The sequence below is a fragment of the Hetaerina americana genome, unplaced genomic scaffold, assembly GCF_022747635.1.
Source record: "Hetaerina americana unplaced genomic scaffold, ioHetAmer1.1.p SCAF_7, whole genome shotgun sequence".
In the NCBI taxonomy this organism is placed as follows: Eukaryota; Metazoa; Arthropoda; class Insecta; order Odonata; family Calopterygidae; genus Hetaerina; species Hetaerina americana.
In genome coordinates, this window is record NW_027287316.1 from 81,511,512 (window position 1) to 81,525,226 (window position 13,715).

General features: G+C 40.0%; 1 protein-coding gene across 1 annotated transcript in view; it reads right to left on the reverse strand.

The window, feature by feature from the left end:
• The window catches only part of LOC139696364 (pleckstrin homology domain-containing family G member 5), a 218,337-nt gene that overhangs the window by 186,958 nt on the left and 17,664 nt on the right, over positions 1 to 13,715 (reverse strand). The gene's annotated exons all lie outside the window — the stretch shown is intronic.

A 13,715-nucleotide genomic window follows, 5' to 3' on the forward strand; every position in this document is an offset into this window, starting at 1 on the left:
TTACTTTTGGAGATTAGACCGTTTAGAAAGAATTTTATTAATACTCATGGATTTATCTGAACATAAACAATCATATATTAAAGTATTACTGAAATAATAATTAACAGAGTAATTAGATTTTGTTAGTAAAATAGTTGACCATTGAACAAGCCACTAAATTTCGGGACATCGCATCGCCAGCATCATTCGCTCACTCTAACAGCTATAATACGAAGCATAAATATTTTCAAACACCTCTGGGAGGGAGAGGTCAGCAAAGAGGTTTTCACCTTGTGTTCACCCTAGAATCAATTCTATAAGGTCGTACCCTAGACCATTTCACGTAAATTTCGAACATTCCGAAGAGCTATTTTTGGCATAACTCTAAAATATTTTGTTCGCATTTTGTGCTTTAATTAATGCTTCAGCAAAACTGAATCCCAATAAATTAGTTTCATCAGTAAAACTGTTTGCACTCTTATTCAAAATTGTGAAAACTTCATATGAAAACCTTGAAATTCTGTGGGAATTTCAGTGAATGTCTCGTATTTTCCAACTCACAGCCCCTGTCTATTCGTCATGAAAAGCACTCATAAACTTGAAAATAGTTGAAATTCTGTTTTTCAAAAAAATCATGTACTTGTACAACAGAGCTTTAGCAAAATGCAACAAATTTGAGCTGCATATTATGAAGTGCCATGAAAATGATAATGGCGTTCCATCGGCGCATACATATTTCGCCACTTCCCAAGGAAGGATTCTCTTGACGAGGGCTTAGGGCGAAGCCCGCGAACGGAGGGAGCGCATGCCGCTGGTATTCGAATATAAATGCGTAGTCCAAAAGAGTGGAGAGACCAACGGTTTAGAGCAAACGGTGAGGGGATTTAGTTTTCTCTTTTCCCGGAAGATGGAGCGAAAAAAATATGAGCATTGTGTCTTGAAAAATTTCCGCCCCGTTCCCCCTCTGTGACTGGGTTTCGGAGTTCAAATAGCGTTATTCCATTCCATCTAAAGAACTGATTCCAATGAAAAACCACTCCTACTCGATTAAGGGAAAATGTGCGAATGAAGGTAAAATTGAAAAACCCAGTAAATGAGGCAGAAAAGACGCAACAAGATTATTAATTGTGGTCATTTCGATAAAAAAATATTATGTCAAGTTAATTAATATAACTTGATCCTATCTACTATTTGAATTTGATCATTTTCAGGTTGCTATCGTTCCCGATCAGTATGATCGTAAAAGAGTAGCTAGTATGAGTAATTGTGCACAATACAGTGTTATTTGCTGACAAAGTTTTACAAATATTTTACAATGGATAATGATGGAAAAATATTGAATTAATTCGGGCTCTTAGAAGCAATTTGACAATAATTACATTTTCGGGGGATTTCAAAGACCCCTTGATGAAGTAACCATTTTATAATTTTATAAAAGACAAAAATTTATCATTAAATCCGAAATATTTATATGTATATACGCAAAATATTGCTTCAAATAATCAATTCGAAACCCAGGGAAAATTTATTAGCAGAGCGAGTTTCGGAAATAGTTAAAGAGTTGGTTATCACAGAGTTGTGGACAACGAATATTAATTGAGTATGATCATGAATAGAAAACAAAAGAAATACATGATTTTTCAATGAAAATGTGTTTATATTTTTTCACTTGGATACATTTTATGATAACTCTAGCTAAAATAATTTATCTGAAATAGCCGTCGGAAAAATATCATTGGACATTTCAAACGCATATTCCACGCAGAAGTACTTTGGATACCTCAAGCTCACGCACAGTGCTCCAGGTCAATCATAATAGAGTAAGCTGAGCCAATGCGCTAAAGAGAGAAGTGAGGAAAAGTTCATGGTGCCAGAGTTCATGTCACACTGAAATTCAAAAGAGCACGAAGTGTCTCTATTTCCAAATCAAAAGCGGTCAATCGGTATTCTAAATTGTCATGGCTCAACAGCAAGTAAGTCTTTCTGAAAGCGATTAGAGATTTTTAAGAAAATAAACATTCAAGACAAGACCAAAAACTGTAAGCCTAATTCTTTTTCGTCAGAGAGTTTCAGAGCCATAATTCAGCATTGATCGCACTCAAACACAATAAAAGGGAAAAACGTGAAATTTATAAATTTTCAATTTCTTAAACTCCCTTAAACTTTTTCAACAAATACATTTCCAATCTGATCAATTTTTTCAAACGACGCCAGTAATTCACTCAGAGAACAGAATGCCTGAAATCCCACTTGAAACCATTACCCACAATAAAGCCTCAGTGTCTGAATAAATACCATCTTTCATGAATAAATCAATGGTATCCGCGACAATTTATATTTGAAGCTCTTATTTGAGTCTCCAGAGAATCACAGTGTACCCAAAGACTGGAAAATAACTTCGATAAAAAAACTACAATTAAAATTTATATTAAATTTGTAGGAAGTAACGGAGTATATGCAGTCCTATCTCCTTCATATCAGGCGTATATAAGGTAATGGAATGTATTACTATTAGCTACGGGTACTTTGTAGATATAAATGTAATGTAGAAGAATAGATGTGATAAGGCGGATATAGCAATAATTCGTATCTTAGGTCACGTATAGTATTTTGGCCATGACTACGGCACTTGTGTGTGGGCATGCAATGTCATGATGAAAGAGGACTTTCTTCATTACAAAATCTGGCCTTTTTTTCGTGTATCTTTTCTTTTCATTGATCCAGGATGTTTGCGGAGTATTGTCCAGTAAATTGTTTGACCAGTTTGAAGATAATTTATCTGCAGAATCCCTGGAAACTGAAGGCATCACCTCTCCGGCCGACCTAATTGACTTTACTTTCTTTGTTGGTGGTGAATGACCATGTTTCTACTGCTTGTACTCCCACTCGTATATTATCTCTGATACCTCTAATCTCATATCAGGTGTTCCGCAAAAGTGATTAAAATTTAAAATTATTAAAAACTAAGCTTTCCGCTAACAGGATGAATGTCAATGATCATCCACATAAATACCGACAAAACTCAACAAATAAGAAAAAAATAGCGTGATTCCAAAACTACATGGTACATTTTATTTTTACCTAACTTTCCCATATTCCTCTTATTGTTACCTAAACTTTTTTTGCTAAGCAGGAATAATGATTCCATAGCATGAGATAAACCTCTATGGAATACTTTGTTTGTCGTCATATTACTTTGTGAGAGAATGCTGAGCAAAACCAAAGGTCAACCACATACATCATCGCCTCCAAACTTCCACCATGCGGAGATAATAGATGAATTAATCCCGTGATGATAAAGTATCATTCATCATAAAAGTTTCGCGGAGGTAGATAGCTGAGAATAAGGAAAGGAATGCCATTGAATATTTCAATTTGCTCCCCGAATTGTGCCAAAAAGGAGGGCGAGATATTTGGCGTTGGCGTGCGTGATAAATGGATTGCATACCAACGCTTTACCTGCATTTCCCTTTCACAATGTGCAGAGCAGAATGCTCTTGGCGGCCATTAGAGAAGAATAGAACAAGAGAAAGGAACAGAAAGAGATTTCGGTTAGAATTCTAAGAAGTCAGAATGTCGCGAAAAGAATTTATTTTTGTGAATATATGCTTAGTAATATAATTAATGATATTCTAGCAATTATGATAGATTTTGGATGAATACAGGCTATACAACGGTAAAACATTTCATTTACATACCTATTCTAAAAAAAACAACCTAACATCCGTTATTTCAATAAAACCCTTCTCACAATTCCCATTGCTTCCTTCCTCCCTCTATTCCGCCCAATTCCATTCCTTCCCCTTCTTCGTTTCCCAAGAATTATCCCCTCTATCACAGTCTTCAACATCCCACCGGCAATCAAAATGTTTTGTATCCCAGACCAGACCAGAACCCCATTTTGTCTGGGCGTTTGCCCTATCTTATAAAACTGCTTCGGTGCGAATTCGTCCACCCCTTCAGCTGTAGTGGTTGTGCAATATGCACATAGGATATAATAACGAAAGAAAGTGTAAGTGACGAACGTGTACCTTTCCAGTGTTAGTGAAGGAGAAGTTGAAAGAAAGACCACTAGTGGGTTGGCAATTGGCCGTAAATTAAGAAGAGAAACTAAATTAAATTACCTTAAATTAAGGGCTGGAACATGTTGCCCATTAACACGTCAGCATGACGTAACATATTTACTAATCCTAAACCTTTTAAGATCAAACATCATACTATAACTCTGGTCTACAAACTACTTTTTTTTTCTATTTTGCATAAACAAGTTATATATATATATTTTTTTTCAGTCTTTTATTATTTTTTATCTGTTTTTTTTCTTTTATATATTATTATTGTTGTTTTTTTATAAAAACTTTACAGCCTCCTATATATATACGAGGGTCATCCGGAAAGTAGTACCCGTTCGTGCCGCATGAAGTGCTGACGACGCGAGTAGCCGCTGGACGAGGTCAGATAGCTTCAGTGGCTTGTCTGCCTTCTCTGAGCCAAGTTGCGTGACGCTAGCATTGCCTGTGTTGTTTCTGTGATTGTTTACAATGTTTGAAAAAATTGAGAACGCCGCCAGTTGTGAAGTGAGGGCAGTGATTAAATTCCTCAATGCAAGAAACGTTCGCCCATGTGATATTCATCGCCAATTAAAGGAGGTGTATGGAGACAATGTAATGGACGAGTCGTCTGTTCGGCGGTGGTGTCGCAACTTCAACATGGGGAGGGGGAACACACACGACGATGAGCGTTCGGAGAGACCGTCTGTCATTACAGACCAACTGGTGAGCTCAGTTGACGAATTCGTGAGGAACGATCGGCGCGTCACAATTGATGACATCTGTGAGCATTTTCCCAATGTTTCTCGAACAATTGTTCATGAAATTGTTAAACACCATCTGCATTATGCAAAAATTTGTGCAAGATGGGTCCCTCGCGTATCTCAATGAGCTGGCGGCGAAGGACTATGCAGCAGGAATACAGAAACTTGTCACACGTTATGACAAATGCCTTAATTTGCTTGGAGATTATGTTGAGAAGTAGTTTAAAGTATCCTCTTTCAAATAAAATTTTTTATGTTTGTTAATATTTACTTTTGTGTCTTTATTTCACGAACGGGTACTACTTTCCGGATGACCCTCGTATTTCTCCCATCAATCCTCTCTCCATTCCCACCATGTCCAACACGTTCTTGCTCTTTTTATTTTCTGTCCATTTCACCTTTTCCATCTCTCTCCGTTTCCACATCTCATAAACCTCCGATCTACATCTTGCTTCAATGATCATGTTTTTGTCTCGCACAAAAACACACTCTGTGTCAAAACTCAAAGAGTCTCTCCTCAACATATATATTTAAATGTCCCTATTATTACTTCCCTCTTCCTTTATTTTTCCCCTATGGCACCGTTTTCCTGTCCTCACTCATAATTTCCCCTACAGCCTGATGGTTCTCCTTCATGTCGTCAGATTGATGCTTCTGTGTCCCATTTATTCAACCACACTCACTCTTTTATCCTTTTCTGCCTTACATGACACTTCACCATGCATGGCCTAAAGCCTCATGCGCACCCGATAAGCTGTGCGAATATCGCTATTTTTAAAACTTTGCAAAACAATAAAATGGTCTAAATGATATATTTGTCAAAAATCGAGTATTTCCTAAGCCTTTCTTGGTGTTTAAATTTAGTGTTAGCTACAGGGTTCGTCCGGAAAATAAGTGTACTGACTCCTGGGCTGGGCGCGCCGCTCCAGGCGCGCCCAGCACCGCTCTGACGGGCTGCGATTGGAGGGGGGTATGTTGGCAAGCGACGCTGAAAAAGGCAGTCGGCTCTGAGCTGTGGTGTAGTGAGGAGCTCTGTTAACGCGAACCTCCACGCTCGACCCACGTCACGGAACGCGATGCCGAAGTTTTTGGAGCAGCGTTATTCCATCAAATTTGCGGTAAAGCTTGGGAAATTGTCTACCAAAACTGTCGGTATGATTAACCAGGCTTACGGGGAGTCAGCCATGTCCAGAAACATGATCTTTCGGTGGCACAAGATGTTCGTGGAGGGCAGAGAAGAGGTCGACGACGTGTCTTCGAGAGGTTCCCGATGATGCCTTCGCGGGAGCGTTCCAGGAATGGGAACGCCGCTCGAACAAGTGTATCGACTCACAACGGTCCTATTTTGAGGAATATTAGCTTAAGATATTTTTTTAGGTAATCTACCGGTTAAGGTAGGTTTTTCGATGGACACAACTACCAAACAAATATTTTATTACTCCTAACAAAACACAAAATCATCTCTTCATCACACTTCATCTCTGAGTACTTTCTTCCTCCCTTCATCCCGTCCAACATCCCTATCCTGTTCCTTCCCTTTCCTCTTTTGCCCAACATTCTACCCTCTATCACAGTCTTCAACATCCCACTGCCGGTCAACACCCCCTTCATCCACTTTTCCTGCCTCCATAGGATTGCTCCCAACAAACCCCTCTCTTCGCCCACCATACCAAGTACTTCCTCATTTGTTTTCTTCTCTGTCCATTTCACCTTCTCCATTCTTCTCCACACCCACATTTCAAAAGCCTCCAGTCTACGTCTATCCTCCTGCTTCAATGACCACGTTTCCGCGCCGTACATAGCTACGCTCCATATCAAAGTTTTTACGAGTCTTTTCTTAACATCCTTACTCAAAGTCCCCGCCATCAACTCCCTCCTCCTCGTGAAAGCCTCTTTGCCTAGCGCAATTCTTCTCCTTACGTCCCTACTACTTTGACCGTGTTGGTCCAAAACACTACCGAGATACGTAAACTGTTCTACCTGCTCTAGTTTTTGCCCTCCTATTTTAATGTTAAGCTTGGCCTTTTTCTTTCTAGAAAATCGCATAACCTTTGTTTTATTAATATTGATTCTCATCCCATACCTGTCGCACTGAATTTCCAATTCACTCAGCAATGCTTGCAGCCCCTTGGCTGACTGACAAACTAAAGCTTGGTCATCAGCAAACCTAACTGATTTTACGAATCCCCCGCCCACTTTCATTCCTACCTCGAGTTCTTCCCATGCCTCTTTGATCATTTCCTCTGCATACAGGTTGAACAGCAACGGTGATAATGGGCAACCCTGCCTTACACCCCTTCCTAACCATGCCCATCCTGACTCCCCGTTTCCCACCCGCACCTGAGCAGTCTGAGACATGTACAAGTTGCGGATTAGCCTCCTTTCCCTCCAATCTATTCCTATTTTCTGCAATATACTCATTAGTTTTTCCCAATTCACTCTATCAAACGCTTTTTCGAAATCTACGAAACAGGCAAATACCTCCTGGTTGTGTTCTATATTCCTCTCGATTAATAATCTCATTACTGCAATGGCATCACGCGTACCTCTCCCCTTCCTAAACCCAAACTGATCATCCCCTAAGTAATCATTTGCCCTACTCTCTATCCTTTTGTTTATGATCCTGAGAACAACTTTAGCTGCGTGGGATATCAAACTAATTGTCCTATAGTCCTCACATGACGTGGCCTTTACCTTTTTCGGAATCGGAACTAAAACTGCTGTCACAAAGTCTTCCGGCCAGATTCCCTCCACATAAATACTACGGATCAGCCCATATAGCCTCTTCCTCCCACATTTTCCTAAGCATTTTAAAAGTTCCACGGGAATGTTATCTACCCCCACGGCCTTATTTAGTTTCATCTCCCTTAATGAGCTTAAGATATGTAAAAGTGTAATAATTTTTTTTCCTGAGCTCAGTACACTTATTTTCCGAACGAACCCTGTATTATTTGAACAACGTCTCCCGCATAAATATATTGCTTTCTCTGCACGCTCATTCCCCGTTCCTTACGGAGGACGTATTCCTCCGTAAAGACCCGTATTTGAGGACTAGAGATCAATACTTTGATGTTACATGCAGCCAAGATGGTACTTAGGGTCATAAATAAGAGGATGGGGATGAGGGAAAATTATTACTCAGGGATCAGTATGGTTTCAGAAAGGAGGGTGGCACAAGTGATGAGGCAAGAGTATTGAGGCCACCAATAGAGAGGAAATACAATGAGGATGAATTTGTCTGTTTTGTAGCTTTCGAGGCGTTCAATGGAGAGCATTAGGCATAATTCACGAATAAATAGAAGTAGATTGGAGGATGGGAGATTCCTAAACCGTAAGTCCCCTCCCCAACTGCCATCTCTTCCCTCGACTACCGTCCCTCCCCTATCCACCTCACTACTAAATAATCTCTTCCAGGAGCACCTGCGATCAACCTGTCGAATCCTTCCTCCCTATCACAAGAAACCGTTTTCAAGTAGAATAATCGTTTTAAAGATGGCCAACAATACGCCACGGATGATGCAAGGCCGGGAAGACCTTCACGCACCTGTGTTGACGACAACATTGATCGTGTGCGGTCCCTTGTCCTTACCGATCGTCGAAAAACTGTCCGAATGATACGAGCTGATTAACTGAATTTAGGAAAATCAACATGGCACACTATTTTAACCGAGCATGATGAATGGATCCTTTACCATGACAATGCACCTGCAAATCCAGCATTGATTGTCCGCCAGTTTCTGGCAAACAATTCAATCACCATCCTTGATCATCCTCCTTATTCGCCAGATCTCACCCAGTGCGACTTTTTCCTATTCCCAAAATGCAAAAAAGTGATGAGGGGACATCACTGGGAAGATGTGGACACAATAAAACAAGACACGACGATAAAACTACAAAGCCTAACTGCCGAGGACTTCCAATGGTGCTTTAAACAGTGGAAGGGAAGATGGAATAAGTGTATAGCAACGAATGGAGAGCACTTTGACGATAGCAAAATCGATATAGACTAAATTTTGCCAAGCAAAGTTTAAATGGCCTCAGTTCGCGTATTCATAGACCAGAATAGTATGCATAATCTCCATCCATATTTTGGAAGAAGAATATTATTGCTGCACGGAAGCTTCAACCACTGATTTCAACTGATTACACTGACCAATATAGGTCTAATAAAGGACTGAGGTATTTTTATGTAATTTCCCGCATTGACTTCCGTTCGCCAGAAGTCGCAACCGGAGAGCAAAAGGGACTCGCCCCCAAGAAACATGTTCAACTCCAAATTAAGGCGCGTTTCTTATAGCCTCGTATCCGACGTGAGCCGGCCTTTAAAAAAGAAGGTTGGCAGGTGGTGTAAAGTCGTCGGGGCGTTCCCTGAGGGACGAGTGGAGGCAAAAAGACTCACCAGTGCATCATGTATCGACCGCAGAGGGCCGCCCTCGCCGCTCAAAGGCCAGGGACTGCCCCCGCCCCCCTCCCTCCCTCCCTCCCCGCCCCACGCCCCCGCCCGCGCACATTCCAACGACTCCGTCATGATTCCGTGCTGGCTCGAGCGCCGCACGAAACAGCAAGGCCCCCAAGCACACGTGCACCCTGTGGGCACCCTAGCGATGCACAACGACCTCTCTCTCTCTCTCTCTCTCTCTCTCTCTCTCTCTCTCTCCAGGGGACTCCTACGCCACTAAAGAACCCCCGGGGATCCACCTACTACTTCAATCAGTGCAACCACCCATAGCCAATTACGTTGCGGAATGAATTGTAATCCAGCTCTGCTCAAACTCACCAAGATCATAGGCTCTCCATTTAAACTTTGGAGTTTCTCGCTTCACTTATTATTAATGATGTATCGCGAAGACTCTGAGTAATTTCAAGGTGTGGTAGAGCGTGTTTTTTTCGCCGTTTTCGTTTTACGTACATTGCTCTAAACTCCTTAGTTACGGATTTATGGAAACGTAAACACCGCATCGAGTAAGTCCTACATTTGGCACGTAAAATGTTTTCTTTGTAATGGAGCGGGTTTACAGAAAGGGTGACTTTGATATATTTGATATTTTAGTACCTTGCAAGCCACCGCTAGGGTGTGTGGCACAGGGTGAATACACGCCGGATTAATTTTACTTTACACTTGGTAGTACACGATGTCGCCATCAGGATTTGGTAATGAGGGTAAAAAATAAACTTAACACTTCCACAATAAAGATTTAATATTTCACGGCCATGGTTACGATGCTGCGTATCATCATCAGGTGAGGATTAGGTAATACTACTACTTACGAAACGATACAAATTTGAAGATAGTTTAAAAATTATTCACTGGAAATAATTATTCCTGTATTGGTCGGTTATGTATTTTTTTATTTTATTCAAGCACCCTCGCTTGTCCTATTGGTGAACTACATTTGTGCGTAAAAAATAATCTTTTATACCGTTTAAAGCGTCACGGTGTATTGACGTTTGCTAAATTTGACAGCAATAATTTAAGATGAAAGCTAATATATCTTTCACTTAATACACATTGAATTAACACCCTTTACAACTTTGAATGCCCTTCATTAACAGAGTCAATTGTCAAGAGCATTGTTCATCTTCAACCGCAGGAAAAAGATGAATATTATAACTTAGCTACTATCTCCCGATGCCATTGGAAATTTAGGCCATATTAAATTCTAGCAATTATGTTGCCGCGCTAGCCTTTCCTCGTAAAGTTCGAAGCGGACCGATTGCCATACTTCAGAGCTTTATACCATTCTCCACCGTTTGCGCTAACATCAAACACATGCAACCTTCCTGTTTCTACATAATGCTTGGGTCTAGAAGGCAATGAAGATGGATTTGACCAATTCATTTTCTACCCATGGAATACACTGACACTTTCACTGAACGAGGGCGTACATTCTGATATCAAAAAAATTCTTCGTTATAATTAACAAGAATTTACATTTAACTATTCTCCTAAATATTTACTTTATTACTTATGAATACACATTTTGTGAAATAACATTTCACCCCGTCTGATTATAGTAATTTACTATTTTAGTTATTAATTTATAATAAAGAGAGAAATTAGGTACAACAATTTAAGTACCTACATAGTGAATCATTTAATTTTGAGCAAATTAGAAAATCAACTACAATCCGGAATGAGAGGCGGGTACAAATTCCTAAGTAAATAAAGGATATAGGGAAATAAGAGAAAAACGACGATAAGCAGACGGTCAATGGATGAGAAATCGAGTTAATTAATATATTAATCATATCACATATTTTATATGTGATTACATATTATTTATATTATACTTCAGAAATCGTTTGCGACAAATAAAATACATTGTATCAATGTTAAAATTTCGATAATTTCTCAGTGATGGAGAGTTGACTTCGTAATCGGGGGTCACGTGAAATGAAAGTCCCACCGAGGATCGATCGTGGCGGGTCGGCGTCCGGATGCCTCCTTTGGTCATCGAAAAGTCCCGCGCCCGCCCAACTATGCACACGAACTGAAACTACGTCAGCCATGAAGTGGTCAATGACGTGCGATGGTCAATAAGCTTACTGAAGGGCTTTCAAATTCCTCCCGTATTGAAGGAACTTGATAGATGACAGTTCAGCTGGCGTTCCAAATTGGCATCTTCTCATCTCAAATACCTTCGTCATTGATTAAAAAACTGAATTTTGCGATGCATATTTGTGCTTAAGTTTAGCCAATGTAAAAATAGGGCATGCATGAATGAGAGAAAATCTATGGATGTCTTAAATAATACGACAGGCGTTACGCTGAACATTTCTATAATCCATGATCCAATGTGGTAATTTTGAAAGTTGTTTGTCCTGTGGTCATAGGTAAGGGTCACAGGTAAATGAAAAACTTCACCAGAGATAAACGGGAATACTCGGTACCTGACGTCGATGGTGGATACTGAAGACCAAGTGGAGACAGATAAGAGACAAATAAGTAATGTAATATAATGTAAAGAGGAGAAGAAAGTATGTATTTTTAAAAAAAGATGAAGAGGTCGAGAACATTCACCGCAGGGATTGAAAGAACTATGTGCCAGCAGGAACACACTGGGTATCAATCAACAGACAATGCAAATTCCAATTGAGGAACCAATGATGGGTATGTTTAAAAAAATTCAATAAAAACATGTTTTACGATGAATATGTTTATACCAAACTTAAAAGATGCTAATACACATCTGTTGGGTGGGATGGAGAAAATTTACATTCCCTATACTAAGACATTCACCGTCTCGATGTTCCAATGACACTATGAGAAGTGGAGCGAAAGAAACTGTTCAAAGCAGTTGAATACGAGACAATGCTACGGGTAAAAAAATCGATTGTCCTAGACTGGGATCCTAACTATCGATTTACTGTTGAGTGCTTTTCCCAGTTAATCTACCAAAGTGTCACACTTCATTGCGATTGCCTAAGGTCACATCAATGTACACAATATCCTGACAAATTGCTGTGCATGCTATATCACGATGTAATAGTAATATGGTAGGCGTTGATTGCCTAGTAGATGATTTCAAAAATCCTTTTGGAGAAACGAAATTGTTTTGGTCAAAACATTATTTGGATAATTTCGTGGGCATTACTCATGCGTTAAAACGTTGAGTGCTTTCCCTTCGACGGGTCAACTTTCGTCCATCGATGCCGCATGGAGCCTTTCAAAAGAGAAATGGCAAGTGGTGACCTTATGGTTCACCCTTGCGCACTTCGTCTCAGGCGGACAACGAGGCACGAACGCATTCGGTGATTTTCAGTCCTAAGGAAGAGAGATGATGTCCAGTGCAAAGTGAGGAACTGAAGGCATCAACGACCTTTATCGTATTAAGCAAGACACCTCAAGAACGAGCAAAGCGTGGAGGAAGGTCAATCTTCATCGGGTGAGGCAGAACGAATTATTGACGGACTGCGCATTTTTGCGACTCGTGATGGAGTGACACCTGTGTCCTCGCGCCGTCACGTGAACATTGCCCACCAAAACACGCCTCCGTGGATGAACTTGATTCTTGTTACGAGGAGTATTCCCATAAAAATTATTTTTAAGTAAAGGCTTGATAATATTCTGTAAAAATGAAATCATGTGGAGGGGTTTGACGGGCTTTCAAATCAATACATGGGTCAACGTTCCAAGGAAAGGTCATCATCATTGCTCACGAAAGGTCGTTCATCCAGGCGGATTGCTTTACTCGCCAACGTGTGAATTGGAGGGCAGTGACAGAAACCCGGAAGTCGCCGCCATCGGCGGTAATTTCTGGAACACGAGAGTGTACTTCCACCTGAGAATCTCCAAGCGCAACCTTACACAGTTGAATGATATCCCAAGGTTTAAATCGCTGAGCGATAGACATTCAAAGGAAAATAAATAAGTAAATGATTTCTCTAACTCAGAATTCGGCGTTCAGTGCTCATATTGACGGGTGAGGGCGGTGAACAGTGTAAGCAGGGGAGCAAAGGATATAGCTTGAGGCATAACAAATGCAATCGTGTAATGGAGGACTATATTGATGCTCTAATGAAGAGACATGTATAAAGAATTTCCGTGAATATGGGGAGAGAAGTGTATGCTTAGCGCTAAAGAAAGAAATCACGTAAGGGATATTATGCAGTATATATACACACAAACATATATATGAGTATCTTCGAATAAGAACGCTCTTCAGTGACGAGAACAATCTATAAAAACTGTGATGAAAATATTTAGTCGCAGAAACACCGAGAAAAGACACCCGCATATCTAGTTTTGACGCTTAAGCGGAACGGTCGTCATCTTCATTTTGAAAAAGACGGTTTTGGCGATGACTGATAAATGTTTAAATCAAATTATGTATATATATATATATATATATATATATATATATATATATATATATAATATTCAATCAATATCATCTGTGAAATATCCAACCACATCTGTTAA